Source organism: Solanum verrucosum, unplaced genomic scaffold, assembly GCF_900185275.1.
Source record: "Solanum verrucosum unplaced genomic scaffold, falcon-dt-bn FXZP01000174.1, whole genome shotgun sequence".
NCBI classification, from domain to species: domain Eukaryota; kingdom Viridiplantae; phylum Streptophyta; class Magnoliopsida; order Solanales; family Solanaceae; genus Solanum; species Solanum verrucosum.
Window position 1 is genome coordinate 657,974 of NW_026020241.1, and position 3,580 is coordinate 661,553.

Consider the following 3,580-nt stretch of genomic DNA (forward strand, 5'->3'; position numbering starts at 1 on the left):
GTGGGGGAAATCTTGGGTCCAAGGGGAGTTTTCATCATAAAACAACAACACTCCATCAATCCAATCTTAATTCATCATAATCAACCATAAAAAAAACCATAATTAATCAATTGAAAACGTTTTGGAAGTAGACCCATGTCATAGATTGAAAACCGTAGGTTTGGGGAAATTGGAAACTTGAAAACATCTTTTGAAAGGACTCCTTGAATGAAACTTAATCAAGGATGAAGACTGCCATACCTTAGTTGTACAATACAACCAAATTCGTATTGGACAGCTCCCTTCTTCAAGCTCTAACTTGATCTCTTTCTTTGTTCTTCAGTGGAGTCTTAGCGAGAGAAATATTGGAGAGAAAGGGTGGTTACAATTTGGGGGTCTTGATATATAATGAGTTAATAGGGTGTTTTAATGACTTAAAATACTTTATATATATGTATAAATAATATATTAAACACCCCCTACTTAAAACTAATTATAAATGAGTTACCTAAGTCAACCCACATGTTGGCCGAGACTTTGACATAAATGCAGGCCTCACTCACGCCCACCACTCCCAGATCATGATTGGACCTACGGGCTATGCTTCTTGTCCCTAGGTCAGGTCTGAGGCTTGTTTTTGAGGGTCTGAACCAGACCCCCTACCTACGGGGCATAGGTCAACCTACTGGTTGTAGGTGCCATCCGTAATGGCCCTCTTTTGGGCAGTTTTTGAGTTCTTTGGGGTCTTGGGGGTTAAGCTATAGGGCCCTCCTCAAGGACCCTTGGTTGATCCTTCGGGGGGCATACCTTGACGTCTAACCACTAAACACCTCAACCTAAGCTCGGGAACTCATTTTACACTTCTTAACCTCCCACCAAACTCACACACTCTCACGTAAGGCTCTAGTCCCACCTACTAGTTTTCTGGGTCGTTACATAAACACTCCCCCTGTTCCTTTGGGCTTTTTTGCATTCTCTAACATTTGTGTTTGGAGGAGCTCCATTTGGGATAGCATCTTTTTTATGTTCTCATCCCTTTCTATTTCCTTACCAAGTTGCTCTTGAGTCATTCTGTAGCAAAAAGGCAAAACTTGATCTTCTTGAGTGTACCAAGCTTGATTTACCACCTCAAACGATTGGAACAGTATTCCCCCTCGGAATAATTGATCAGCCACTCCTTTATTTACCGAATCAAGACTCCGGTAGAAGTATCGGAGCAGCAAATTATTTGGTAGTCCGTGAGTCGGGCATTGAAGTACGAGTTTCTTAAACCTCAGCCACGTTTCATGGATGGGTTCACCCTCCAATCGCTTGAAACCTAGAATGTTATCTCTGAGTTTCATCATCCTCGATGGGGGAAACAACCTTGCATTGAATGTCATAGTAATCTGAAACAACCCCAAAAATGCCCGAAAATGTGCTTCGGAAACACCTATAATTGTAATTTCTATATATCTCAAAATATGTGCATGATTTAGGAAATTCAACTTCATATTCTTATTCATGGGGTCAGATTGAGTGGAAAATGGATCTAACCCGAATTTTAGAACAACCGTATCAAAATTCAAAAATCGCAAAAAAATGCGATTTGGAGGGTCAACTTTAAAGGGGCATATCTCTTAGCACACAAGTAACTATAAGGGACACAAGCTATTAAATTAAAGCTCTTTGAGTTAGCTTTCCAACGCACTTGGTTTCACCTCATTCTGTGTTAGGATGAGGGAGTTATGACCATTTTCGTAAAACTTGTCTGTGCAGATTTGCAATTTCCATTGAGCTATTTTTTTTTTTTAGGCTAAGTGTTGGGGACATTTTTTTATAAAAAGGGGATATGTCCCATACTTAGTCATTTTTAACTTCAAAAACACTCTCTAAGCCCCTCTCCAAAATTCCACGAATATCCTCAACCAAATTCAAACATCTCAAGCTCTAATTCTGGATTCAAGACTCAATCTCAAGCTTCAATTCTCCATTCCAATCTTCATCAAGGATTCTCTAAAGTTGAGGTATGTGGGTTTGATTGTGGAAACCTTTCTTTCCACAAGTCCAACCATTTATCCTCTATTTCTACTTCAAGTTTATGGGTCCTTATGGTTATTTATGAAATCTTGAAGTATGGAATTACTACTACACACCCTATTATGGTCTATTTTGCATATTATCATGAAATGGAATTATTATGTGATGTTTATGGTTTTCATGCTTCCACTATCAAATTATGAAGGTTGATATATATATATATATATATGTATGTTGTTGGTGGGCTGATTTATATGGATTTTGGAATTGGTTGGACTTAGTACTCTTGAAATACATGATTTTATTTACATGAACAGTAGCCCACCATGTGTTTGATAAAATGCCCATTTATAGAATTCTTAGGAAATGGAAGGTTCAATGTACGTCCTATGAATCGGATGGTTATATAATTACTGAAATGATGATGAAATGGACATATGTATATGATTTTCTCTATATAAGTGTTGTGAGTCGACCAAGCCTAGCTCGGGGAGGTTGTAGGCCCGGGTAACCGTATCGAGGGGTTGGTACCTTGGTTGCCTAGTACGGGGGGTAGTAGGCCCGTATAACCATATCGAGGGGTTTGTACCTTGGTCCCTAGCTCGGGGGGTGGTAGGCCCGGGTAACCACATTGAGGGGTTTGTACCTCTTTCGCCTCTCCAAGGGGGTGGTAGGTCTTGGAAATACTATATTGATGGTCACTCGCCACACATGTACTACGCCCCACTAAATATGATTATTATGTAAGCATCATTATACATATCATCTCATTAATATGCTATCTATCGGGTATGGTTATGCATTTTGCCTATGATGTCCATCTATTGTTGCATTGCATTGCATCCTATATACTTAGTACATTCAAACGTACTAATGCATACTCTATGCCTACATGATGTCACCATGTAGGGATCGGAGCATCGCTTGACCATCCTCCTCTGCGTGGCTAATACGATTTTCTATCGAGGTTATTGGTGAGTCATCCATTCCGGGGACGTTGCTTATGATCTCTTGCTATGTATAAGACTTTTCCTTTTTAGTTATGTGTTGACTATGAGGGTGAGCCCGGTAGTTTGTCTTGGCCCCCGCTAAGTAACCATGTTTAGAGGTGGTGCTAGAGAAGTTGTGTATTATGCTTGAGCTTGACTCATCTATGGTATTTATGTATCATTCTCTTTTTCTCTTGCTCCCTTAGTCCCGACTTCCCCTTGATTATGCTTATCGTTTATGGTCATTTTAATTGCTTCCGCGACCAAGGATGTGCAATGATATGCTATGAGGCTTGTTTGGGGTTCCTTCGGGTTCCCCATTCGCCAGTCACATCTAGGCCCTAGGCTTGGGTCGTGACATAATCTCATGCCACGATGTGATAGAATTCTTTGGTAACTCAGCCAACCATTTGCTAGCTTCCCCCATTAGAGATAGTAGAAATAACCTGAGTCGGATTGATTCTTGCGACACGTTCTTGAATGAAAACGGGCTGCAAACAGCTATAAAATTCCTCAAATGCTCATGTGGCTCTTCATGATTCAACCCTCCATAGAGTCCCTTCATTTGGAGGAGATGACGAGTTGTGATTGTG

General features: G+C 40.4%; 1 non-coding gene across 1 annotated transcript; it reads left to right on the forward strand.

Moving 5' to 3' along the window:
• The first annotated feature begins 1,212 nt into the window (after window positions 1–1,212).
• Window positions 1,213–1,319, forward strand: LOC125832878 (small nucleolar RNA R71). Its single transcript, XR_007443273.1, has one exon. It is a non-coding gene; the product is annotated as a small nucleolar RNA R71 (small nucleolar RNA).
• The last annotated feature ends 2,261 nt before the right edge of the window (window positions 1,320–3,580 follow it).